This window comes from Salvia splendens, chromosome 21 (assembly GCF_004379255.2).
Source record: "Salvia splendens isolate huo1 chromosome 21, SspV2, whole genome shotgun sequence".
NCBI lineage: Eukaryota > Viridiplantae > Streptophyta > Magnoliopsida > Lamiales > Lamiaceae > Salvia > Salvia splendens.
The window spans coordinates 12,900,589-12,928,302 of NC_056052.1; the positions used below are offsets into that span (position 1 = coordinate 12,900,589).

Genomic DNA, 27,714 nt, shown 5'->3' on the forward strand with positions numbered 1-27,714 from the left:
TCTCGAAACCTCAAATAATTGAAGAAACTATAATTGTAACAGATTTCCAACAACTCCTTTAATTGTGGCACCTGATAAATTTTTACTCCAACGGACCCTTAAATTTTGTCATATTGTCCCACAAAATTTGTCACTTTTTACTATTTTTATAATCTGGTTGATTGGAATACAATTTTTTTACCTAATTAAATAGTACTATATGTACTGTCATGACTTTGATTAAATAATTAAATAAATATTATAGGAGTATAATATTTGCTATGTTGGAGATCACGTCAGGCCGTTTATTCTTTAGCCACACACCAATTTCTAAAATAAAATACGTCACTTTGTATTACTCCTATATTTGACATGTCATACAATTTCTTATATAAGTGTGAATATAGATTTTTTCAGATTTACAAATTCACTTATATAGATTTGGTTGCCTACTAGTTCAACAATAATCCTTCAATTTTGTTTTTTTTTGGCCTAGAAAACTTCCTACTTTGTTATTGAATTCATCAAGTTAAATAAGATGTAAATAAGTAAATAAATTGGTATATATAGATAATTAGTTGGAGAGAATTTTCTATAAACGAAAATGAGATATTTTTATTTGTGCCTGGATAAAGAAAAAGGTATCTTTATTTTTATGGGATGGGTAAAATATTAAATATTTTAGTTGAATAATATAAGATGAAAATTAAAAAATTACATTTTTGTGTTCTCATTTAGCTTACAAAAAGAAGTATTGTAGTGAAGAATAAATGTTCAGTTGAACAAATTAAGCTCTTTAGCATAATTCTAATTTTGACTCAAATAAAATGCAAAGTAATAATATATAAATTTAATTACAAAGAAGAATTTAAATTGAAATATATTTATACAAAGTCAAATAAAAAATAGTCCAGATTAAAACCTAATTTTTAAAACATAAATATAATGAGATAGCCATTTATACAAAGTCAAATAAAAAATAGTCCAGATTAAAACATAATTTTTAAAACATAAATATAATGAGATAGCCATACCACCCAATTTAGAACTCTAGTATATATTTTATAAATGCTTCCAAATCATAAAATCGAACACAATTACAAAACAAATAAAGCCCAATTTACATTCCATAAACTAAAATTCCAATACAAATAAACCCAAATAAGAGTAGTACTCTATAAATTAAAATTGCCTAGAAACCCTAAACTAAATAAAAAATATCCCTCTCCATCTCCCCTTCCCAACGGCATCTCCATCTCCATCTCCATCTCCATATCTCAATTGGCAGAATTGACTCGTGTTTTCCCCACACCAAGAGTCATAGCCCTCGCAGATTTCACGCCGCCGGCCTGCTTGCCCGGAGAAGAAAGCCGAGGACTTGGCTGTCTCAGAGTTTGGTCCCCGCCGCGGCTGCTACTCGCCATCATCAGACGCCGTCGTCTCCTGCAGCAGGTCGCTGGTCCGGATTCATGGGCAGCGTCGCGTGGCTGCTGACTCGCGGCCTTGCCGCCGCTGCCAACTGCACGAACCTGTCGCCGTCCGCCCTCCCATCGTGGGTCTTTTCTCCTTCTCCTCCTTTTTCTTCTCATCTTTCTCCCTAATTGAATTGTAAATTGAATTGAAGTATCGTGATTTGTTTCTGTGTTGGTATATATAGGGTTTTTTTCTAGTTTGGAAGAGTGTCTACATATTTAGGTATTGCTTTTATTAATGACTAGATTCCTAGGTTAATTTATCCATCATGATTTTGTTCACTCTAAGGCTCATTTCCCATGGAGGGCATGCTACATCTAAAATTTCTTTTAGCGGTTATGAACAACTTGTATTTGTTGAACTTGCTGTTATATGTGTATACTCTAGAATATACTTAAATGATGGAAAGAATGTCTTTGGACTCAAATCTGTTCCAAGTTGTTGTCTGTCAAGGCAAGGCATTCATTGTAAACTGTTGGGATGATTTATATATTCATAAACTTTGAAGGGAAAGATCATTAATGACTTCATTGTTCCTTTCCTTTTTGGTTATGGTAATTAGTTTTTAATGCCCACAGGTTTGATCCAGCTGAGCAAAGTGGGGACTTATCAAGATCCATGGGCATCCCAACTTTCAATCGGTATTCAAACTTTTATGTACTGAATTACTAATTGTCTATAATCAACACAACTATCCAAACTGATTTGCTATTTTTCCTGAACCCATTATCTCTTAATAATTTATAGATGTGTTAACTTTCTACTAATTTATGTTGTTTTTCTCTCATGGAGAACTATGGCCTTCCTGAAATCCACACAGATAGACTACAATGCCACTGGCTTATACTGGTGTTGGGAAATGAAGCTTTGGAAATCATAGAATATGCTTTTTCAAAAGATAGGTATGTCCTTGAAATATCTGCTCAGATTTGTTCATTGATGCTTCTAAAAAACGTTGTCCAAAGAACCGAATAGTGTGATAATTTCTGAATATTATTGTGAATCAGTAGTCTTCGAATCACATCTTAATCTAGGAGTTTGACATAGTGAAAGATGCTGATAGACTAGTTTCATGCCTGGCGAATAAGGCAATTGTTTTGCTATTTTGACATACCTCTTCGGCATTGTTTCCATAAGATCCTCACAATTGTTATCATTTCTAGCAGGTTGTGAAGACTTTTGACTTCAGCCTCACTGGTGCCTCTTCAAGATCTTGTAAATATGTCCTGAATACTATGATGCAGGTAACTAATCTGACCTTTTAACTAATAACGCCTAAAATTGAGGTCTGAAGTTGTTATTGCTTTTGTTGCAGACTTTTAAGAACAAGAGGCTTGCTTATGCAGTTAAGGAGAGTACTCTTGATAGTCTCATCATGGAACTATTGCTCCGGCTTTTGGATGATAGTAATCCCCAATGGATGATGGAAGTCAACTTTTAAGAGCTTTGAATGTTCTGATGTTAAAGATTCTGGTAACTATCACTGTAAACTTATAAGGCAAGCATTGCTAGTTTTTCTCCTTTCTTCTTGCCAATATAATTGCCGTTGGGTGGCTGGATTGCACGTGCAGGATAACGTAGAATGTATTTCATCATTTCCTGTGCTTATATATCTGTCAAGACCTGGATCCATCAAGATGGCCATCTCCATCAAATGATCTCTTGAAATCAGAAACCAGAAGTTCTCTGATTTGGTTGTTAAATGTTTGATCATGCTCACAAAGGTATTATATCTTGATCTGTTTTATCTTGTTTTATCTTTTTTTAATTATGCAGTGTTTTTATCATATTGTGATGTCGTGGATCTTCCTTTTGTATGAATGTTATGTTGCATAGTTTGATGATCACTATTTGCATAGTCTTACATAGTCGATTTGATAGTTATTGTTTTAACTGTTGGAGATCTATGCAGGTGCTTCAGTCTTAGTTCAGTCTGATTCTATACGACACTATGTTCTTTCGGTTTAATGTCTCGATATTTATGCAACTTGTGGATGCTGATCTTCTATGCTATAGTTGTTATTTGACACATGCACCTCTCAGTCTCTATTTATAATGCAATATGTATAAATTAAATTTTGTTATGACTGAGATCAATATATCTTGCATATTCCATTTGGCGGGTCTGAGCAGGTTAAGGAGCCAAAACTAGAAGTTGTTCCTTAGGCTGTGGGTTCAGTACCCACTTAAGAGTGTAGCTGATGGTATGTGTACTCTGCTTAAGTCTTTGTTTGGCATTTGAACAATGTTTCTGGCCAATGCTGTCAACTCCCCACGAAGCCTAGGATCGGGCCAATTTAATGCTGTCACTTACTTTTGCAGAATCTGTCCACCCCCTAGCCTAGCCCAATCCTTGATTAGGTTCTAGGCTTTGCGTTAACTACAATTTTATATGCAGCACTGCTCTGGCCCAACCATCTTAAGCTTGAATAAATTGGAGATGGCTTTGTAAATGATACTGCTATTAAACCTTCATGTTGTTTTACCTTGAGGCTTAGATTTATGGCTGTCTTTTACGAGTCTAAGATATCTTCCCTATCAGCACCTCAGGACCTTATCGATCCAGTTGATATATTAAAGCCTTTGGAGAAGTCTGGATTTTAGGAAGCGGTGGTAAGTGGCCTATCTTTGTCCTTTACCTATGAAAAATATTCAAAAAATAATTTCACGTAGCCTTTTATTCATAATTTTTGTATTTTATTTTCAGAAAGCTTCAAAATGGTGTGAGAGGAAAGAGGCTGTTGCTGAACTAGCAGAACTTGCTTCAACCAAAAAGATTTCTCTTGGAGATTTTTCAGAAAGTTTGTCATACATTAAAGAAGGTATGCTATGGGTTTCCTTGACCACAGGTCCACAACTCAATTAAGGTTTATCTTGACTTTTCGCAGAATATATTGTTGGTGTTATTATCGTGAAAATGTAATTGGTGTTATTTGCACAACATTTTGATTTTTGCAGGTTATCACGAATGTAAAGGTTACTGAAGGAAGTAAAAAAAGGAAAAAAAAAAGAAAAAAACATTGTTGTTGCAGGTGAAGCTATTCAAGCGCTGGGCAACCTTCCTAAGGGCAGGAGAACCCTTCCTAAAAAAAAGAAAAAAAAGAAAAAAAGGAAAGAAAATGAAAAAAAAGGAAAAAAGGAAAAAATAATTGCTGATGCATTTAAAGCAATTCAAGCACTGGGAAACTTTGCTGGGGATCCGAGAGCCCATTTTTCAGCCAGTTGTCGCTTCTTATTTGCCTGTAAACCGGTCAGTCCAGAACTTTGTAAATGATACTGCTATTATACCTTCGTGTTGTTTTACCTTAGAGGCTTAGATTTCTGGTTTTCTTTTACTAGTCTAAGATGTCTTCCCTATCAGCACCTCAGGACCTTGTCGATCCAGTTGATATATTAAAGCCTCCTTAGGAGAAGTCTGGATTTTGGGAAGCGGTGGTAAGTGGCCTATCTCTGTCCTTTACCTATGAAAACTATTCAAAAAATAATTTAATGTAGCCTTTGCATTTTATTTTCAGATAGCTTCAAAATGGCGTAAGAGGAAAGAAGCTGTTGCTGAACTAACCGAACTTGCTTCCACCAAAAAGATTTCTCTTGGAGATTTTTTCAGAAAGTTTGTCATACATTAAAGAAGGTATGCTATGGTTTTTCTTGACCACAAGCCCACAACTCAATTAAGGTTTTTCTTGACTTTTCGCAGAATATATTGTTGGTGCTAATATCGTGAAAATGTAAATGGTGGTGTCTGCACAACATTTTGATTTTTGCAGGTTATCAGGAATGTAAATGTTACTAAAGGAAGGGAAAAAAAGAAAAAAACATTGTTGTCGCAGCTGAAGCTATTCAAGCGCTGGGCAACCTTCCTAAGGGCCTAAGAACCCTTCTAAAAAAAAGAGAAAAAAGGAAAAAAGGAAAAAAGGAAAATAAAAAGAAAAAAAGTAAAAAAAGGGAAAAAGAGAAAAAAAATAATTGCTACTGCGTATAAAGCTATTCAAGCATTGGGCAACGTTGCTAGGTAATTAGTCTGACCTTTTAACTAATAACATCTAAAATTTAAGAGTCATGTCATGATTTTGATTATTTGGGTGTCAATTGAACCTGAAGTGGTTATTGCTTTTGTCACAGACTTTTCAGAACAAGAGCCTTGCGTATGCAGTTAAGGAGTGTACTCTGATAGTCTCTTCAATGAACTGTTTCTCTGGCTTTTGGATGATAGGCTTCCGGAGATGGATGATGGACGTCAAATTTTAACTACTTTGAATGTTCTGATGTTAAAGATTCTGGTAACTATCACTGTAAACTTATGAGAGGCAAGCATTGCTTGTTTTTTCTCCTCTCTTCTTGTGAATATAATTGCTATTGTGTGGTCGGATTGCACATGCAGGATAACGCATAATATACGTCATCATTTCCTGTGCCTATAAATCTGTTAAGACCTCTGGATCCATCAAGATGTCCATCTTCAGATCAGAAACCTAAAACCTAAAGTTCTCTGATTTGGTTTTTAACTGTTTGATCATGCTCTAAAGGTATTATATCTTTTTTTTTAATAAATTTTAGTTATGTAGTGTTCTTATTCTATTGATGTTGTGATACTGTCATTTTCCAATATGAGCTTGTTCTTCAATACAAATTTACAAGTATTACTCTTCGCAGGAATCTGCAACTCCAAAGAAGGTTGTTAAAGTAACTTAACTGGTGGCATAGATGGACTTCCACGTGAAGATATAAGTGAAAAGGTCACCCCCACTTTGTTAAAAGGCTTATAGAGTTCTGATTGGAAGGTTTGTAATATGGAGTATATGTTTGTTAATCATCAAATTTGTTTATGATTTAAGAGGGCATGCAGTCAATCTGACTTTATCTTCTGTCTAGGTCCACTTGGAATCTATTGAAAATGTAACCAAAATTCTGGAAGAGGAGAACTGGAACTGGTACGTTCAGTAGAAAATTTGAAATAACAATCAAATTTTGTATATGGAGTATTTTATTATCTACATGATGTGCCCTTTTATCTTTCTTGTTTTAGGAGATCTATTTGGAGCTCTATAGGGCATCTACACGTCAGTTCTAAATTTTGATAATTGCTACTTTGTCCCCAGTTGGTGCTCTTCAGAGTACAATGGGACCTCCAGTTGAGAAGTCAAGCTAGGTACTCTTTTATGCTATAGGTTATAGGTTTATTAAGATTCACTTGAGTTTACTAACTGAGATTTACAATCTCAATAATAAAAATGCTTGGGATCGTTTATTAAATCCCGAATTCCTCAAAGCCAATAGTTGTATCTTTAAATCCCAATATTGAAACTCTTCTTTCATGTACATAGCTCCTGTGAAGGCTTGATCATTTACACGAATGTAGCTCGTGCAAGGGATTCTTTCAGATTTTTCAGATGTCTTGAAATGCCTTGGTGACAAGAAAAAGCATATGCATGAGTGTACATCGAGTACCTTAGATACTTGGCTCGAGTGTACATCTGGCCAATGTTGTCAAGTCACCACGTAGCCAAAGGTCGAGGTAATACAGTGCTGTCTTTTACTTTTGTAGAATCTGTCTACCCCTTGCCTAACCCATTCCTTGATTAGGTTCTAGGTTTTGTGGGAACCCAATTTATGTGCATCACTGATTCTGACCAACCATCTTAAGCTTTAATGAATTGAAGCTGCCTTTGTAAATGGTATTGATATTATACCTTCGTGTTGTTTTACCTTAGAGGCTTAGATTTCTGGCTGTCTTTTATGAGTCTAAGATATCTTCCCTATCAGCTCCTCAGGACCTTATCGATCCAGTTGATATATTAAAGCCTTTGGAGAAGTCTGGATATTGGGAAGCGGTTGTAAGTGTCCTATCTTTGTCTTTTACCTATTAAAAATATTCAAAAAATAATTTATTGTAGGCTTTTATTCATAATATTTGTATTTTATTTTCAGAAAGCTTCAAAATGGTGGGAGAGGAAAGAGGTTGTTGCTGAACTAGCCGAACTAGCTTCAACCAAAAAGATTTCTCTTGGAGATTTTTTCAGAAAGTTTGTCATACATTAAAGAAGGTATGCTATGGGTTTCCTTGACCACAAGTCCACAACTCAATTAAGGTTTTTCTTGACTTTTCGCAGAATATATTGTTGGTGATAATATTGTGAAAACGTAATTGGTGTTGTCCGCACAACATTTTGATATTTGCAGGTTATCACGAATGTAAATGTTACTAAAGGAAGGAAAAAAAGGAAAAAACATTGTTGTTGCAGCTGAAGCTATTCAAGTGCTGGGCAACCTTCCTAAGGGCCTGGGAACCCTTCTTAAAAATAAGAGAAAAAATGAAAAAAAGAAAAAAAAGTAAAAAAAGGGTAAAAGGGAAAAATGATTATTGCTGCTGCATATAAAGCTATTCAAGCATTAGGCAACGTTACTAGGTAATTAGTCTGACCTTTTAACTAATAATACCTAAAATTGAAGTGTCATGTCATGATTTTGATTATTTTGGTGTCAATTGAGCCTGAAGTGGTTATTGCTTTTGTCACAGACTTTTCAGAACAAGAGCCTTGCTTATGCAGTTAAGGAGTGTACATTGATAGTCTCATCAATGAACTGTTTCTCTGGCTTTTCGATGATAGGCTTCCGGAGATGGATGATGGACGTTAAATTTTAACTGCTTTGAATGTTCTGATGTTAAAGATTCTGGTAACTATCACTGTAAACTTATGAGAGGCAAGCATTGCTTGTTTTTTCTCCTCTCTTCTTGTGAATATAATTGCTGCTGTGTGGCCGGATTGCCCATGCAGGATAACGCATAATATACGTCATCATTTCCTGTGCCTATAAATCTGTTAAGACCTCTGGATCCATCAAGATGTCCATCTTCAGATCAGAAACCTAAAACCTAAAGTTCTCTGATTTGGTTTTTAAATGTTTGATCATGCTCTAAAGGTATTATATCTTGTTTTTTTTATATAAATTTTTGTTATGTAGTGTTCTTATTCTATTGATGTTGTGATACTGTCATTTTCCAATATGAGCTTGTTCTTCAATATAAATTTACAAGTATTACTCTTTCCAGGAATCTGCAACTCCAAAGAAGGTTGTTAAAGTAACTTAACTGGTGGCATAGATGGACTTCCACGTGAAGATATAAGTGAAAAGGTCACCCCCACTTTGTTAAAAGGCTTATAGAGTTCTGATTGGAAGGTTTGTAATATGGAGTATATGTTTGTTAATCATCAAATTTGTTTATGATTTAAGAGGGCATGCCGTCAATCTGACTTTATCTTCTGTCTAGGTCCACTTGGAATCTATTGAAAATGTAACCAAAATTCTGGAAGAGGAGAACTGGAACTGGTACGTTCAGTAGAAAATTTGAAATAACTATCAAATTTTGTATATGGAGTATATTATTATCTACATGATGTGCCCTTTTATCTTTCTTGTTTTAGGAGATCTATTTGGAGCTCTATAAGGGCGTCTACACGACAGTTCTAAAATTTAATAATTGCTACTTTGTCCACAGTTGGTGCTGTTCGGACTACAATGGGACATCCAGTTGAGAAGTCAAGCTAGGTACTCTTTTATGCTATAGGTTATAGGTTTATTAAGATTCACTTGAGTTTACTAACTGAGATTTACAATCTCAATAATAAAAATGCTTGGGATCGTTTATTAAATCCCGAATTCCTCAAAGCCAATAGTTGTATCTTTAAATCCCAATATTGAAACTCTTCTTTCATGTACATAGCTCCTGTGAAGGCTTGATCATTTACACGAATGTAGCTCGTGCAAGGGATTCTTTCAGATTTTTCAGATGTCTTGAAATGCCTTGGTGACAAGAAAAAGCATATGCATGAGTGTACATGGAGTACCTTAGATACTTGGCTCGAGTGTACATCTGGCCAATGTTGTCAAGTCACCACGTAGCCAAAGGTCGAGGTAATACAGTGCTGTCTTTTACTTTTGTAGAATCTGTCTACCCCTTGCCTAACCCATTCCTTGATTAGGTTCTAGGTTTTGTGGGAACCCAATTTATGTGCATCACTGATTCTGACCAACCATCTTAAGCTTTAATGAATTGAAGCTGCCTTTGTAAATGGTATTGATATTATACCTTCGTGTTGTTTTACCTTAGAGGCTTAGATTTCTGGCTGTCTTTTATGAGTCTAAGATATCTTCCCTATCAGCTCCTCAGGACCTTATCGATCCAGTTGATATATTAAAGCCTTTGGAGAAGTCTGGATATTGGGAAGCGGTTGTAAGTGTCCTATCTTTGTCTTTTACCTATTAAAAATATTCAAAAAATAATTTATTGTAGGCTTTTATTCATAATATTTGTATTTTATTTTCAGAAAGCTTCAAAATGGTGGGAGAGGAAAGAGGTTGTTGCTGAACTAGCCGAACTAGCTTCAACCAAAAAGATTTCTCTTGGAGATTTTTTCAGAAAGTTTGTCATACATTAAAGAAGGTATGCTATGGGTTTCCTTGACCACAAGTCCACAACTCAATTAAGGTTTTTCTTGACTTTTCACAGAATATATTTTTGGTGATAATATTGTGAAAATGTAATTGGTGTTGCTTGCACAACATTTTGATTTTTGCAGGTAATCACGAATGTAAATGTTACAGATGGAAAAAAAAGAAAAAAAACATTGCTGTTGCAGCTGAAGCTATTCAAGCGCTGGGCAACCTTGGCATGAGAACCCTTCCTAAAAAAAGAAAAAAAAGAAAAAAGGAAAAAAAGGAAAAAAAATGAAAAAAATAATTGCTGATGTATTTAAAGCTATTCAAGCACTGGGAAACTGTGCTAGGGATCCGAGAGCCCATTTGTCGGCCAGTTGTTGCTTCTTATTTGCCTGTAAACCGGTTAGTCCAAAACTTTGTAAATGATACTACTATTATACCTTCGTGTTGTTTTATCTTAGAGGCTTAGATTTCTGGTTTTCTTTTACGAGTCTAAGATGTCTTCCCTATCAGCACCTCAGGACCTTATCGATCCAGTTGATATATTAAAGCCTCCTTAGGATAAGTCTGGATTTCGGGAAGCGGTGGTAAGTGGCCTATCTCTGTCCTTTACCTATCTAAAATATTCAAAAAATAATTTAATGTAGCCTTTGCATTTTATTTTCAGAATGTTTCAAAATGGCATGAGAGGAAAGAAGTTGTTGCTGAACTAACCGAACTTGCTTCCACCAAAAAGATTTCTTTTGGAGATTTTTTCAGAAAGTTTGTCATACATTAAAGAAGGAATGCTATGGTTTTTCTTGACCACAAGCCCACAACTCAATTAAGGTTTTTCTTGACTTTTCACATAATATATTGTTGGTGTTAATATTGTGAAAATGTAATTGGTGTTGTCAGCACAACATTTTGATGTTTGCAGGTTATCACGAATGTAAATGTTACTGAAGGAAGGAAAAAAAAGGGAAAAACATTGTTGTTGCAGCTGAAGCTATTCAAGCGCTGGGCAACCTTCCTAAGGGCCTGGGAACCCTTCTTAAAAAAAAGAAAAAAAATGAAAAAAAGAAAAAAAAATTAAAAAAAAGGGTAAAAGGGAAAAATGATTATTGCTGCTGCATATAAAGCTATTCAAGCATTGGGCAACGTTACTAGGTAATTAGTCTGACCTTTTAACTAATAATGCCTAAAATTGAAGTGTCAGGTCATGATTTTGATTATTTGGGTGTCAATTGAGCCTGAAGTGGTTATTGCTTTTGTCACAGACTTTTCAGAACAAGAGCCTTGCTTATGCAGTTAAGGAGTGTACTCTGATAGTCTCATCAATGAACTGTTTCTCTGGCTTTTGGATGATAGGCTTCCGGAGATGGATGATGGACGTCAAATTTTAACTGCTTTGAATGTTCTGATGTTAAAGATTCTGGTAACTATCACTGTAAACTTATGAGAGGCAAGCATTCTCCTCTCTTGTGAATATAATTGCTATTCTGTGGCCGGATTGCACGTGCAGGATAACGCAGAATATACGTCATCATTTCCTGTGCCTATAAATCTGTTAAGACCTCTGGATCCATCAAGATGTCCATCTTCAGATCAGAAACCTAAAACCTAAAGTTCTCTGATTTGGTTTTTAAATGTCTGATCATGCTCTAAAGGTATTATATCTTTTTTTTTTAAATTTTAGTTATGTAGTGTTCTTATTTTATTTTATAAATTTTGTGTGAACCCCAATTTATGTGCATCACTGATTCTGACCAACCATCTTAAGCTTTAATGAATTGAAGCTGCCTTTGTAAATGGTACTGATATTAGACCTTCGTGTTGTTTTACCTTAGAGGCTTAGATTTCTCCTTGTCTTTTATGAGTGTAAGATATCTTCCCTATCAGCTCCTCAGGACCTTATCGATCCAGTTGATATATTAAAGCCTTTGGAGAAGTCTGGATATTGGGAAGCGGTGGTAAGTGGCCTATCTTTGTCTTTTACCTATTAAAAATATTCAATAAATAATTTATTGTAGGCTTTTATTCATAATTTTTGTATTTTATTTTCAGAAAGCTTCAAAATGGTGGGAGAGGAAAGAGGTTGTTGCTGAACTAGCCGAACTTGCTTCAACCAAAATGATTTCTCATGGAAATTTTTTTCAGAAAGTTTGTCATACATTAAAGAAGGTATGCTATGGGTTTCCTTGACCACAAATCCACAACTCAATTTAGGTTTTTCTTGACTTTTCACATAATATATTTTTGGTGATAATATTGTGAAAATGTAATTGGTGTTGCCTGCACAACATTTTGATTTTTGCAGGTAATCACGAATGTAAATGTTACAGATGGAAAAAAAAGAAAAAAAGAAAAAAAAGGAAAAAAAAAGGAAAAAAATAATTGCTGATGTATTTAAAGCTATTCAAGCACTGGGCAACTGTGCTCGGGATCCGAGAGCCCATTTTTCGGCCAGTTGTTGCTTCTTATTTGCCTGTAAACCGGTTAGTCCAGAACTTTGTAAATGATACTACTATTATACCTTCGTGTTGTTTTACCTTAGAGGCTTAGATTTCTGGTTTTCTTTTACGAGTCTAAGATGTCTTCCCTATCAGCACCTCAGGACCTTATTGATCCAGTTGATATATTAAAGCCTCCTTAGGATATGTCTGGATTTTGGGAAGCGGTGGTAAGTGGCCTATCTCTGTCCTTTACCTATGAAAAATATTCAAAAAATAATTTAATGTAGCCTTAGCATTTTTTTTTCAGAAAGCTTCAAAATGGCATGAGAGGAAAGAAGCTGTTGCTGAACTAACCGAACTTGCTTCTACCAAAAAGATTTCTCTTGGAGATTTTTTCTGAAAGTTTGTCAGTACATTAAAGAAGGTATGTTATGGTTTTTCTTGACCACAAGCCTACAACTCAATTTAGGTTTTTCTTGACTTTTCGCAGAATATATTGTTGGTGATAATATTGTGAAAATGTAATTGGTGTTGTCTCCACAACATTTTGATGTTTGCAGGTTATCACGAATGTAAATGTTACTGAAGGAAGGAAAAAAAAGGGAAAAACATTGTTGTTGCAGCTGAAGCTATTCAAGCGCTGGGCAACCTTCCTAAGGGCCTGGGAACCCGTCTTAAAAAAAAGAGAAAAAATGAAAAAAAGAAAAAAAAAAGTAAAAAAAGGGTAAAAGGGAAAAATGATTATTGCTGCTGCGTATAAAGCTATTCAAGCATTGGGCAACGTTACTAGGTAATTAGTCTGACCTTTTAACTAATAATGCCTAAAATTGAAGTGTCATGTCATGATTTTGATTATTTGGGTGTCAATTGAGCCTGAAGTGGTTATTGCTTTTGTCACAGACTTTTCAGAACAAGAGCCTTGCTTATGCAGTTAAGGAGTGTACTCTGATAGTCTCATCAATGAACTGTTTCTCTGGCTTTTCGATGATAGGCTTCCGGAGATGGATGATGGACGTCAAATTTTAAATGCTTTGAATGTTCTGATGTTAAAGATTCTGGTAACTATCACTGTAAACTTATGAGAGGCAAGCATTCTCCTCTCTTGTGAATATAATTGCTATTGTGTGGCCGGATTGCACGTGCAGGATAACTCAGAATATACATCATCATTTCCTGTGCCTATAAATCTGTTAAGACCTCTGGATCCATCAAGATGTCCATCTTCAGATCAGAAACCTAAAACCTAAAGTTCTCTGATTTGGTTTTTAAATGTTTGATCATGCTCTAAAGGTATTATATCTTTTTTTTTTATAAATTTTAGTTATGTAGTGTTCTTATTCTATTGATGTTGTGATACTGTCATTTCCAATATGAGCTTGTTCTTCAATACAAATTTACAAGTATTACTCTTCGCAGGAATCTGCAACTCCAAAGAAGGTTGTTAAAGTAACTTAACTGGTGGCATAGATGGACTTCCACGTGAAGATATAAGTGAAAAGGTCACCCCCACTTTGTTAAAAGGCTTATAGAGTTCTGATTGGAAGGTTTGTAATATGGAGTATATGTTTGTTAATCATCAAATTTGTTTATGATTTAAGAGGGCAAGCCGTCAATCTGACTTTATCTTCTGTCTAGGTCCACTTGGAATCTATTGAAAATGTAACCAAAATTCTGGAAGAGGAGAACTGGAACTGGTACGTTCAGTAGAAAATTTGAAATAATTATCAAATTTTGTATATGGAGTATTTTATTATCTACATGATGTGCCCTTTTATCTTTCTTGTTTTAGGAGATCTATTTGGAGCTCTATAGGGCGTCTACACGTCAGTTCTAAAATTTGATAATTGCTACTTTGTCCCCAGTTGGTGCTCTTCAGAGTACAATGGGACCTCCAGTTGAGAAGTCAAGCTAGGTACTCTTTTATACTATAGGTTATAGGTTTATTAAGATTCACTTGCGCTTACTAACTGAGATTTACAATCTCAATAATAAAAATGCTTGGGATCGTTTATTAAATCCCGAATTCCTCAAAGCCAATAGCTGTATCTTTAAATCCCAATATTGAAACTCTTCTTTCATGTACATAGCTCCTGTGAAGGCTTGATCATTTATACGAATTTGGCTCGTGCAGGGGATTTTTTTCAGATTTTTCAAATGTCTTGAAAAGCCTTGGTGACAACAAAAAGCATATGCATGAGTGTACATTGAGTACCTTAGATACTTGGCTTGAGTGTACATCTGGCCAATGTTGTCAAGTCACCACGTAGCCAAAGGTTGAGGTAATACAGTACTGTCTTTTACTTTTTGTAGAATCTGTCTACCCCTTGCCTAACCCATTCCTTGATTAGGTTCTAGGTTTTGTGTGAACTGCAATTTATGTGCATCACTGATTCTGACCAACCATCTTAAGCTTTAATGAATTGAAGCTGCCTTTGTAAATGGTACTGATATTATACCTTCGTGTTGTTTTACCTTAGAGGCTTAGATTTCTGGCTGTCTTTTATGAGTCTTAAGATATCTTCCCTATCAGCACCTCAGGACCTTATCAATCCAGTTGATATATTAAAGCCTTTGGAGAAGTCTGGATTTTGGGAAGCGGTGGTAAGTGGCCTATCTGTGTCTTTTACCTATTAAAAATATTCAAAAAATAATTTATTGTAGGCTTTTATTCTTAATTTTTGTATTTTATTTTCAGAAAGCTTCAAAATGGTGGGAGAGGAAAGTGGTTGTTGCTGAACTAACCGAACATGCATCCACCAAAAAGAATGCTCCTGCGGATTTTTTCAGAAAGTTATCTAACATTGAAGAAGGTATGCTATAGTTTCCTGGACCAAAAGTCCACAACTCAATCCATGTTATTCATGATTTTATGCAGAACATAGTGTTGGTGTTAATATCGTGACCAAATAATGGGTGTTGCTTGTGTGCAACATTTTTGAATTTTGCAGGTTGTCACAATTGTAAACATTTTAGAAGGAAGAAAAAAAAGAAAAAACATTGCTGTTGCAGCTGAAACTATTCAAGCACTAGGCAATCTTGCTAAGGGCCTGATAACCCTTCCTAAAAAATGGAAAGAAAAGGATAAAAAAGGAAAAAGGAAAAACAAAAATTGAAGAAAAAAAGGAAAAAAGTGAAAAAAATAAAAAAAAAGGAAAAAATTGTTGTTGCATATAAAGCTATTCAAGCACTGGGCAACTTTGCTAGGGATCCGAGAGCCATTTTTTCGGCCAGTTGTTGCATCTTATTGCCTGTAAACCGGGTTAGTCCAAAACTGTGTTCTATTATTTTTTAAATTACAATGCCCTTAAAAATGATAATAGATGTGTTTTTGAGTAGTTATTTGACTTTTTCATTCCATGGGCTGATCGTTGATGTATAAATTGAACAAATGTCATCTTTATGTTTTGTTTCCTTTTCTAATTCGGATTGGAATAGATCCGACACCCAACAGCCGTTAGAGTTAACTGTGTAAATAAGAGTTTTGATTTTAGTTTGACATAGTGAAAGATGCTGATAGGGTAGTTTCACGCGTGGCGAATAAGACATTGTTATGCTATTTTTGACATACTTCTTCGGCATTTTTTCCGTGAGGTCCTCACAATTGGTATCTTTTCATGCAGGTTGTGAAGACTTTTGACTTCCGCCTCACTGGTGCCTTTCAAGATCTTGTAAATATGTCCTGAATACTATGATATAGGTAATTAGTCTGACGTTTTAAGTAATAATGCCTAAAATTAAAGTGTCATGTCATGGTTTTTGATTATTTGGGTGTCAGTTGAGGTCTGAAGTGGTTATTGCTTTTGTTGCAGACTTTTCAGAACAAGAGGCTTGCTTATGCATTTAAGGAGAGTCCTCTGATAGTCTCATCACGGAACTGTTACTCTGGCTTTTGGATGACAGGGTTCCGGAGATGGATGATGGAAGTCAAATTTTAACAGCTTTGAATGTTTTGATGTTAAAGCTTCTGGTAACTGTCACCGTAAACTTATGAGGCAAGCTCGGCTTGTTTTTTCTCCTCTCTTCTTGTGCATATAATTGCTGTTGTGTGGCTGGATTGCACGTGCAGGATAACACAGAACGTACGTCATCTATTCTTGTGCTTATAAATCTATTAGGACCTCTAGATCCATCAAGACGTCCATCTTCAGCATCAAATGATTCTCTTGCGATTAGAAACCCATAAACCTGAAGTTCTCTTATTTGGTTGTTAAAATGTTTGATCAAGCTCCAAAGGTATTATATATAGTTTTTTTTCTTAAATTTTAATTATGTAGTGCAACTGTCATTTTTCCCAATATAAGCTTGTTCTTCGATTCAAATTTACAAATATTACTCTTTGCAGGCATCTGCAGCTCCAAAGAAGGTTGTTAAAGTAACTTGTTCTACATCATCTGTGGTGACTGGTGGCATGGATGGACTTCCACGTGAAGATACGGTTTAAAAGATCACCCCCACTTTGTTAAAAGGCTTAGCGAGTTCTGATTGGAAGATTTGTAATATGGAGTTTATGTTTGTTAATCATCAAATATGTTTATGATTTAAGAGGGCATGCCGTCAATCTGACTTTATCTTCTGTCTAGGTCCACTTGGAATCTATTAAAAATGTAACCAAATTCTGGAAGAGGTGAACTGGAACTGGTATGTTCAGTGGAAAATTTGAAATAACTATCAAATTTTGTATATGGAGTATATAATTATCTACATGATGTGCCATCTTATCTTTCTTGTTTTAGGAGATCTATTTGGAGCTCTAAAAGGGCATCTACACGATAGTAACAAAAATTTGATAATTGCTACTTTGTCCACAACTGGTGCTCTTGGGACCACAATGGGACAGCAGAAATTAAGCTAGGTACTCTCTTATACTATTACTTATAGGTTTATTAAGAGTCACATGCGCTAACTAACTGAGATTTACAATCCCAATATTATAAATGCTTGGGATCATTTATTAAATCCAGAATTCCTCAAAGCCAATAGTTATACCTTTAAATCACAATATTGAAACTCTTCTGTCATGTACATAGCTCTTGTGAAGGCTTGATCATTTACATGAATGTGGCTCATGCAGGGCATTCTTTCAGATGTTTTGAAATGCCTTGGCGACAACAGAAAGCATATGCGTGAGTTTACATTGAGTACCTTAGACATATGGCCTTGTGCTGCCCATCCCAATAAAATGGTCTGTAGTCTTCAGGTAGTTGTTTGTGCCAACTTTATGTCTCAGGATATTTATTGGTTACCTTTCTAGGATAAATCAACAGATGTTCGTAAAGAGGCTGAAGCATGATTTAATGAAATATTGAGGGTTTGTGGACATGAAACGGTATGAACATCCAAAATTTTTATTACTTTATTGAGGTTTGCTAACTCTTTTAGCTGCTAGATAGCACTAGACCTATCTTATATCTCTCGCCTTACAGGTATCCGAAAATTTGAGAGATATACAAGATTATGCTTTAGCTGATATTAGCAAACGACTGAAGCCATATGGAGCTTTTCATGCTACTTTTCATTAAATCACTCATCTCCTAATAAAAAATTTATATTGTTTTTCTACTTTTTCATATCATTATGTTGATTTTTCTCGTGCCACATATCCATTGCAGAATAATTATGAATCTGGAGAATTTGTTTCGTCAAGCATCACGTTGGAAAGCAGCCTAAAGACAGCAAAACCAAATGGAAATGGCGACCGCGAATCTCAACATGGAAGCAGAAATGCACCTTCAGTATGTTTTTTGTGGTTAATATATTTCTTCTAAACCATAATGTATTTGTTAATTGATGTCCTGTTTATTTAGAGAGTTGTGCCTAACAAGGGATTCAGGCAAGAATCTATCTTGTCTTTTCAAGACATCAACATTCAGTCACAACAAGGTTGGTTCACATTTATTTTTTCGGGCAACAACGTGCAATTATTTTGATAACTCTGGACACAATGCTGTAGCTTTTAAGGCCACATAGTAGATTATTGACTTAGTGTTACTCTTGCAGGATGACAGAGAAAGAATTATTGTTCGCAGATTCAAATTAGATGAATTGCGTGTAGAGGAAATTCAAGATCTTGAGGTTTCTGCTCTCTTTTAAGATTTTATTTATTAATTTTATGAGATTAGATTTTCCATACCACAGAGGAGGTCTTCATACAAGTTTTTCAAATTTTTATCAGCTTTTGGGTTTGGGTAAATAGTAGCAGACCATCGGTATTGACTTGTTTTAGCATTTGTGTGGCTTATGTAATATTTATGTATGTGATGACATGCTACATTCTTTATAGATTTTTAGTAAGGGACTATGCTTACATCAAAAAGAATGATGTCATGAAATACTTTCGAGAGGATCTGCATCGGAGGCTCTTAAGTGCTGACTTCAAAAATCAAGTTGATGGCATTGAGATGTTGCAAAAGGTTATTTCAACATAAATTCTAGTTTTGATTATGTAACTTGCAATTTTCTTTTGCCTTCGATTTGTTTATGATATACAGGCTCTTCCCCCATGGGAAGGGAGGTGATTGAAGTCTTATATATACTCTTAAAGTGGTTTGTGTTGAGGTTTTGTGAATTCAACACATAATGCTTATTAAAGGTGAATAGGGTTTTATTACTTTGTTTGTTTTTTTAGTTAGCATGCCCATGTGCTTGGCTGTGTGAATTTATCAAATGATATTTTTGAAAAAGAAATGAGTGGTTGCATATTTTATGAGTGTTCTCAGGACACTTGTTATTAGGACATTTGTTTATTCAGTTTGTTTCTGGAATTGCTAAAATTACAAATTGTTATTGAGTCTCCAATATCTATCTCTATAATGATGTTACAGCCAGTGAATACATGTCCTTATAATTCTTATCTATCATATTTAAACTATCTCGTATCCTTTCTTGACTCTTGATCTTCTGTAACTTTGATAAGTACTTGAATTTCTTCCCGAGCTTTTGGATCTTTGGGAAATGAGGGGCTACACTGTTACCGAAGCAGAGACAACCATCGTTCTTCCTTGCTTGGATGAGAAGGTAACTGATGTGTTAACTGTCTATGTGATATGCTTTTCTCTGTTGTTAAGAGTTTTCTGTCTGTAAGTCTATGGCAAAAGATTCTGGTTGTTTTGAATTGGATTGATTTTTTTTTCTCAAAATGTAATATCTCAAGCAGTAACCAATGTCTTATTATCTCGGACTGCAGTCTGGACATAACATTGAAAAAGTTCGAGAAAATTGCGGGAACTGATGAAACAAGTCGTACAAACATATTCTGCTCCCAAATTATGGTAAAGATATATTTTCTAATGGAATGCTTTTTCAAAAGATTAGGTATGTCCTTTAAATATCTGGTCAGATTTGTTCATTGATGCTTTTCAAAAAAAGTTGTCCAAAGAACCAAATAGTGTGATAGTTTATGAATATTGGTTATGGGGAATCAGTAGTGTTCGAATCACATTTAATCTGTTCAGGACATCTTAACTAGCTAACTGTGTAAATATTTTTTTGGATTTTAGTTAGAAAGTTTGTACAAACTAAGGAAGCAAATAGATTGACCTTTTATTTTAAAGATCTAACAAGACTGCATTGCTAAGTGGTTGATGTCAGTGTTGTTAGGGTCGAGGGGCGCACCGGGTCGATGAGATGAAAATTCGGGTCGCGGGTCGACGAGTTGACGGGGTCGAGAGACCCACAAAGCTAGGTTAATTTTTTTGCCTTTTAATATTAAATAAAATAAATTTATTGCTCTAATGTTTATAATATATCGAATAATATAAATGTAGACGCAATTCATGTGAATAGAGATAAAATGGAAAATAGAAATGATCAAAATATCAAAACAATTCATAAGTCATAACACAATAAATAATTGAAACCATTGTCTGAAAATATCAAAACAAAGGAATATATGAAGGGTGGCAGCAAAAGATCTTTGAATTGTTTATTTGTTTAGGAGTGAAGATGCCGAATTCTAAAGTGTAGAAAGTAGGTTTGAAAAGTTTGATGTGGTGCATGCATATATATAGAGAATTGTGATTGAGAGAGTCAGAAAACATGTGAGAGATTTGAGAAATCAGAGATAGCATGTGTTTAGGGCGACCCAGGCGACTCACTCGACCCAGGCGACCCACTCGACCCAGGCGACCCAGCGGCGACCCTGTATCTCGATCAACCTACCCATGTTGGGGCGGTGATGGTCTCGACCCAGGCGACCCGAGCAACCCGAGCGACCCGAACGACATTTTGACAACACTGGTTGATGTTGGTTAGTATTGGATTTTAGTTAGAAAGTTTGTACAAACTAAGGAAGCAAATAGATTGACCTTTTATTTTAAAGATCTAACAAGACTGCATTGCTAAGTGGTTGATGTTGGTTAGTGATGTCTAAAAATGTTTAAAAAATTGTGTATCTGTTAAGACCTTTGCATAACCTTTACATTTTGTATGTTCACATGATCTCATATAATTATTTGTTCTTCAAAATTGTATTAGTACTGTTCTTATTGCTTGAATTGGAACTTTGTTTATCTATTTTTCTAATTTTTCTTCATAATTTTTCTACTGACAATATCATTTCTACATTATTTGGGCAATTATAGCTATCTTTTGATAAACTTATTTTTGTTTTTTTGCCAATATGTTGTTGAAGGGATGAAAGTTGTGTGCCATGAATTGGCTTAAGCAACTGCTGACCCCAAGGGCAGCACAATGGAAGAAATACAGAATGATGCTGATTAACTAGTTTCATGCCCGGTGAATAAGGCAATTATTATTTTGACCTAAAAAACTTATAGCGCCTAAAATTGAAGAGTCATGTCATGATTTTTATTATTTGTGTGTTAATTGAGGTCTGAAGTTGGTATTGCTTTTGTTGCAGACTTTTTAGAACAAGAGGCTTGCTTATGGAGATAAGGAGAGTACTAGTCTCATCTTACACGAAACTGTTGCTATGGCTTTTGGATGATAGGTTTCCACGGATGGATGACGGAACTCAACTTTTGAGAGCTTTTAATGCTCTGATGTTAAAGGTTCTGGTAACTATCACTATAAAACTTATGAGGCAAGCATTGCTAGTATTTCTCCTATCTTCTTGTGAATATAATTGTTGTTGTGGGGCGGATTGCAGGTGCAGGATAATGCATAGCATAATTCATCATTTGTTGTGCTTATAAATCTGTTAAGACCTTTGGATCCATTAAGATGGCCTTCTCCAGCATCAAATGAGTCTCTAGCAATCAGAAACCAGAAATTCTGCGATTTGGTTGTTTAATGTTTGATCAAGCTCACAAATGTATTATATCTTGATCTGTTTTATCTTGTTTATTTTTTCTTTTAATTATGTATTGTTCTTATATTATTGATGTAGTGAATCTTCCTTCTGTAAGAATGTTATGTTGCATAGTTTGACGACATTGTTTGAAAGCATTTGCATAGTCTTACTTAATTGATTGATAGTTGTTTTAACTTTTGGAGATCTATGTAGGTGCTTCACTCTTAGTTTTTGTATGCCCCCCTCCCAAATTTATGGTTTTGCATCGTGGGTTCATTGTAGCCCACTTTTTTTGTAAGTCAATTGGTGTCTTTTGATCATTTCATAGATGATCATTTTTCAATATAATTTTATCCTTCCTTTGTATTTCTTGAGGAATTATTTTCTGGTTAGTTAATATGCTCCTGTTTATGAAATTGTTTGTTTTTCTATTTTCTGGTTAGTTAATATACTTAAATATTTTATAGATTTAGCAACTTAAGTACATGGTAATGTTCTGTCTTAGTTATTATTTGTCCATTATTTACAAGTTTATGGAGTCAAGAAATCTGCTTGTTTTGAATTTTTCTTTGGATTTCAAGATAAATCTTTATCCATTCCTTTGCCATTGTTTGAAGCGAAATAGTATCTAAGTAGTAGATTAATCCTCATATCATGCCTTATTATTTTTATTTTTATTTTTCTTGATATTCTCTTTGCTTCATCTGGTGAATATTTATATACTCCTTTATTTATTGGTCTTTTCTAAAAATGCTAGATATTACTATTATATACATGTTGACTTTGGTTCTTTGATGTTAGAGTATTGCGCTTACTGTGATTCTTTTGTATGAATTGCATTGGCAGATGGGGCTGCTTTTTCAAAATTGTTATCTTGCTACTATGTTTTTTGTTTCAGCTATTGTGTCTTTAAAGACCAGATTGAATAACAAACGAATTTGGATCCATCTGTTGAGATGTTGATCCTTTTACTGTGTTGTTCATCCAGAAATTAACTGCATCTGGTGAACAGGAATTTACCGTTTTTTGCTTTTCTTGAAGATATAAAGGTATTTCTGCATTAAACCTGCTTTACTACGAGGTAAATTCTTTTTGGTGTAAAACTGTCAGTTTTCCCAATATAAGTTTGTTCTTCAATTCAAATTTACAAATATTACTCTTTGCAGGCATCTGCACTCCAAAGAAGGTTGTTAAAGTAATTTATTTTACATCATCTGCGGTGACTGGTGGCATGGATTGTCTTCCATGTGAAGATATCAGTGAAAAGATCACCCCCACTTTCTTTTAGAGAGTTCTGATTGGAAGGTTTGTTATATGGAGTATATGTTTGTTAATCATCAAATCTTTGAATGATTTAAGAGGGCATGCCATCAATCTGACTTTATCTTCTTCTAGGTCCGCTTGGAATCTATTGAAAGTGTGACCAAAATTCTGGAAGAGGTGAACAAACGTGTTCTGCTGGCTGGAACTGGTACGTCAGTCGAAAATTTGAAAAAACTAGTCTCAAATTTTGTATATGGAGTACATAATTATCTACATGACATGCCCTCTTTTCTTTCTTGTTTTAGGAGATCTATTTGGAGCTATAAAAGGGCGTCTACACGACACTAACGAAAATTTGATTATTGCTACTTTATCCACAATTGGTGCTCTCTTATACTATTAGTTATTGTTTTATTAAGAGTCTCTTGCGCTAACTAACTGAGATTCACAATACCAATATTATATATACTTGGGATCATTTAACAAATCCCGAATTCCTCAAAGCCAATAGCTGTACATATGCGTGAGTGGTCATTGAGTACCTTAGATACTTGGCTCTGCTCATCCCAATAAAATGGTCTGTAGTCAATTTGGAAAATAGTGTTTTTCGAACTTCTGTTTTGAGTATTGTTGACCTCATCTTTTGTTGTGTCTACCATTACCATGTATTTCAGCTGTTCTCACAGACGCTAGGATAAATCAGCAAATGTTCGTAAAGCGGCTGAAGCATACTTTAATGTATTGAGGGTTTGTGGACAAGAAACGGTATGGACATCCATAATTTTTATTACTTGATCGAGGCTTGCTAACTCTTTTAGCTGCTAGATTGCACCACATCTATTTTATATCTCTCCCATTATAGGTATCCAAGAATTTGAGAGATATACAAGGTTCTACTTTAGCTATTATTGGCAAACAACTGAAGCCATATTAAGCTTTTCAAGGTATTATACTACTTTCCATTAACTCACTTATCTCTTAATAAAAAATATATAAATTTTTTTTCACTTTTCCATATCGTTTTATTGATTTTTCTCGTGTCACATATCCATTGCAGATAATTATGAATCTGGTGGATATGTTTTGTTAAGCATCACGGCAGAAAGCATCCTAAAGACAGCAAAACCAAATGGTCACGGTGACCGCGAATCTTGGCATGGAAGTAGAAATGCACCTTCGTATGTTTTATGTGGTTAATATCTTTCTTCTGAACCATAATGTATTTTTTAATTGATGTCCTGTGTATTTAGAGAGTTGGCACCTAACAAGGGATTCATGCAAGAATCCATCTTGTCTGTTCAAGACATCGATATTCAGTCATGAGTTTTGATCAGCAAGGTTGGTACAAATTTATTTTTTAGGGCAATAAGGTGTAAATATTTTGGTAGCTGCAGGCTGCAAACAGTGCCCGTATCTTTTATGCCAAAAAAGTAGATTATTAACTTAGTGTTACTCTCGCAGGATGACATGGAAATGATTATTGTTTGCAGATTCAAATTCGAAGAATTGCATATAGAGCACATTCAAGATCTTTCGTTTTGAGGTTTCGTTTTTCTTTTAAGATTTCTTTATTAATTTTGTGGGATTAGCTTTTCTATACCACAGAGCAGGCCTTCATACAACTTTTTAGAACTTTTTTCAGCTTTTGGGTTTGGGTAAATTGTTAGACCATTAGTGTTAGACTTGTTTTGGCTTCTGTGTGGCTTATATAATTTTTTTGTATGTGATCATATGTTACATTCTTTATAGATGTTAGTAAGTGACTTTGCTTACTTCTCAAACATTATGATATCAAATTGATGGCATTGAGATGTTGCAGAAGGTTCTTTCAACATAAATTCTAGTTTTGATTGTGTAACTTGAAATTTTCTTTTAACCTACGATTTGTTTATGATATACAGGCTCTTCCTCCATGGGAAGGGAGGTGATTGAAATCTTAGATATACTCTTAATTTGTGTTAAGGTTTTGTGAATCCAACACATCATGCTTATTAATGGTAAATAGGATTTTATTAATCTGTCTGTTTTTTGTGTCAGCATGCCTGTGTGCTTTACTCACTGAATTAAAGCTCACTGAATTCACTGAATTAAGTATGCCTGTGTGCTTTGCTCACTGAATTAAAGCTCACTGAATTCACTGAAAAGGAAATGAGTGGTAGCATATTTGATGAGTATTCTCAATATTAGAACATTTGTTTATTCTGCTTGTTTGTGGAATTGCTAAAATTACAAATTTTTATTGATTCTCCAATATCTAGCTCTCTAATGATGTTATAGCCGGTGTATATACATGTTCTGATAATTCTTATCTATCATATTTAAACTATCTCGTATCCTTTCTTAACTTTTGAGCTTCTGTAACTTAGATAAGGTACTTAAATTTCATCCCGGGCTTCTGGATCTGTTGAAAAATGAGGGCTACACTATGACAGAAGCAGATGCAACCCATCTTTCTTCCTTTCTTGGTTGAGAAGGTAACTGTTGTGTTAACTGTCTATGTGATATGCTTTTATTTCTTGTTAAGAATTTTCGGGCTATATGTCTATGGCAAGTGATTCTGGTTGTTTTGAATTGGATTGAATTTCTTTTTTTTTTACAAAATTTAATATCTCAACATGTATTCAAAATCTTATTAAGCTAAGGAAGTTGTGGTAAGTTAATGCATAGTTATTACTTTTGTTTTGAACATTGTCTTTCCTGATAATTTTGCAATGTAACTTGGAATGTACCTGATACCCTAGCTCTTAGAGATTAGTATAAGATATAATTTATGTCCAGTCACTCCCTGATCTTGTAAATGCATCTAAGCTTATTTTTGCTGACGACGTGTAGGAGAAATTGAAGGAGAAGAAACCTACTTCAATGGAGGCCCTTACCCAAACCCTTCAAGCAATGCTGCTTGAGTCTAACTGACATAGTTGAAGGTATGATCTACCTTTATTTTAGTTAAGAACTGTTGTTTAACCTCTAAATCGTATCATATCATTTCCTTGTGCTTAGAAGTATATTGTTTACTTTCTAGCCTTTTAGTCTGCGCTTTCCCATTTTTAAATTTTTTTATTGTCTTCTATCATGTTTCAGGTCTAAAAGCTGGATAAAGAACATTCGTTGTACGAGCCATAGTAAAGAACACATCTTTTTTGTACCTTCAGTAACTATGCATCTATTGGCTCAAACAATAGGTAAGCCGAATTAGTTGATTTTGTAGTAATTACGGAATATATTTCCATGTAGGTAACTGAAACTAATAGTCGAATTATCTGATAATTTATCAGTCATTTTATGATTCCCTTAATGAAGGAACACCTGATGTGAGAGATGCAGCCAAAGCTTTCTCAGCTTTAGCAGCTAGGCTATTGACAAAGTAACTATTTCAAGATTTTCCATCTACATCTCGCTGGTTTTAATTGCCAATTTAGCTATTTTGACATCTTAATTGCCAATTTAGCTATTTTGACATCTTTGTTATTTAAATGGTTTGCATGAGACCATTCGAGAGGTGTCAATAAAAGCTGGATGATGTAAGACAAAAGAAGTTTGGTATCTGATTTTTGTTATAGTTATATACTGTGAATTATAGTAATATTCTATGTTTTTTATAGGAATATGTTTTGACCTTTGCCATTACAATAATCTCAGGTCTGGTTCAATCTTCTAGAGGAGTAATGACCACGGGTAAATTCTCTACTTAACTATTTTTTTGTATTATTGTAGGTGACCACGGGGTAAATTCTCTACTTAACTATTTTTTTGTATTATTGTAGAAAGAGCTTATTGTGAAGTACTCTATCTAGATTATGGTATATTTTGTGTGTACATATGTTTGCAGTGCATGTATTTTGTGTATTTGTGTAGTGCAATGTTTTATATTGTGTATGCGCACGCGCGTGTGTGTTTATAGTTTATTGTCTGTATAGTGTGTGTTTTGTGTAGTGCAACATCTATTTTGTGTGTATATAGTGTGTGTTTATATTTTGTTTATAGTGTGTGTTTATATTTTGTGTATAGCTTGTGTAGTGAGTGTATTATTTTGTGCATGGTGTATATAGGTATAGGGCTTAGGATGTATGGTAGTAAGTGCAGTGTGTGTATAGTGTGTGTTTATATTTTGTTTATAGCTTGTGTAGTGAGTGTATTATTTGTATAGTGTGTTTATATTGTGTGCTTATATTGTGTGCTTTGTCTGTATATTCTATACATGTGTATTGTGTATTTTGTGTAGCTTTCTATAATTTTTTGTATAATGTCTAGTGGTGTGTTTGGTTTATTGAGTGTGAATAATGTGCGTATTTTGTATATAATATGTGCGGTGTATGTATTTTGTGTATATAATGTATGTGCTTTGCGTTAGGTTTAGGATTTAGAGTGGTAAGTGCAGTGAGTATAGTGTATTGTGTGTATTTTGTGTATATAGTGTGTGTTTATATTTTGTGTATATAGTGTGTGTTTATATTTTGTGTATTATGTGCAATGTACGCAGTGTGTGCATATGCAGTTTATTTTCCGTGTTAAGTTATGTGTGTGTATTGTGCTTTTATTTTGTGTATAGCATGTGTCTAGTGTGTGTATTTTTTTTATAGTTTGGTTAGTGTGTTCTATGGGTATATTTTCTGTACGTATGTATTTTGTGTAGTGCGTAGTGTGTGTTTTGTGTAGTGTGTGTTGTCTGCTTTTTCTTGTAAAATGTCTAGGGGTGTATAATGTGCTATTTTGTGTATAGTATGTGTAGCGTATGTATTTTGTGTATAAGTTTATTTGGTATGTGTATAGTTCCAATGTTTTATGTGTATGTGTGTGTGTAGAGCGTGTATTTTGTATATAGTGAGTGTCCGATGCGTATATTGTGTATACTGTGTATATTGTGTGTGTCATATG

The 27,714-nt window shown here is 34.6% G+C and overlaps 2 long non-coding RNA genes across 53 annotated transcripts; both read left to right on the plus strand.

The window, feature by feature from the left end:
- Positions 1-1,182: 1,182 nt before the first annotated feature.
- LOC121784826 lies at positions 1,183-21,750 on the plus strand. 47 transcript variants are annotated; one of them, XR_006046793.1, is made up of 72 exons: positions 1,183-1,531; positions 2,031-2,093; positions 2,245-2,354; positions 2,619-2,696; positions 2,768-2,925; positions 3,024-3,176; positions 3,586-3,656; positions 3,995-4,065; positions 4,160-4,274; positions 4,411-4,702; positions 4,814-4,887; positions 4,968-5,083; positions 5,220-5,464; positions 5,575-5,732; positions 5,834-5,978; positions 6,106-6,233; positions 6,325-6,383; positions 6,479-6,601; positions 6,777-6,967; positions 7,036-7,127; positions 7,216-7,286; positions 7,381-7,496; positions 7,633-7,859; positions 7,970-8,127; positions 8,229-8,373; positions 8,504-8,631; positions 8,723-8,781; positions 8,877-9,000; positions 9,176-9,366; positions 9,435-9,526; positions 9,615-9,685; positions 9,780-9,895; positions 10,032-10,293; positions 10,405-10,478; positions 10,559-10,719; positions 10,811-11,040; positions 11,151-11,308; positions 11,396-11,540; positions 11,773-11,843; positions 11,938-12,054; positions 12,191-12,368; positions 12,480-12,553; positions 12,634-12,750; positions 12,887-13,116; positions 13,227-13,384; positions 13,472-13,616; positions 13,743-13,870; positions 13,962-14,020; positions 14,116-14,238; positions 14,458-14,605; positions 14,675-14,767; positions 14,857-14,927; positions 15,022-15,136; positions 15,275-15,585; positions 15,947-16,023; positions 16,136-16,293; positions 16,393-16,559; positions 16,669-16,819; positions 16,907-16,964; positions 17,060-17,178; positions 17,398-17,508; positions 17,578-17,652; positions 17,936-18,058; positions 18,131-18,206; positions 18,324-18,398; positions 18,607-18,736; positions 18,815-18,915; positions 19,240-19,340; positions 19,510-19,594; positions 20,956-21,059; positions 21,184-21,340; positions 21,433-21,750. It is a non-coding gene; the product is annotated as an uncharacterized LOC121784826 (long non-coding RNA). The 47 variants fall into 47 exon arrangements; XR_006046812.1 differs by lacking the exon at positions 3,586-3,656 and having other exon boundaries at positions 4,792-4,887; XR_006046818.1 differs by lacking the exon at positions 3,586-3,656 and having other exon boundaries at positions 4,798-4,887.
- An 81-nt stretch (positions 21,751-21,831) lies between these two features.
- On the plus strand, positions 21,832-26,603 carry LOC121784829. 6 transcript variants are annotated; one of them, XR_006046838.1, is made up of 12 exons: positions 21,832-22,657; positions 22,743-22,881; positions 22,972-23,047; positions 23,145-23,604; positions 23,702-23,783; positions 23,897-24,017; positions 24,090-24,177; positions 24,301-24,382; positions 25,206-25,313; positions 25,672-25,763; positions 25,921-26,021; positions 26,479-26,603. It is a non-coding gene; the product is annotated as an uncharacterized LOC121784829 (long non-coding RNA). The 6 variants fall into 6 exon arrangements; XR_006046841.1 differs by having other exon boundaries at positions 23,145-23,416; positions 23,514-23,604; positions 23,897-24,177; XR_006046837.1 differs by having other exon boundaries at positions 23,897-24,177.
- The last annotated feature ends 1,111 nt before the right edge of the window (positions 26,604-27,714 follow it).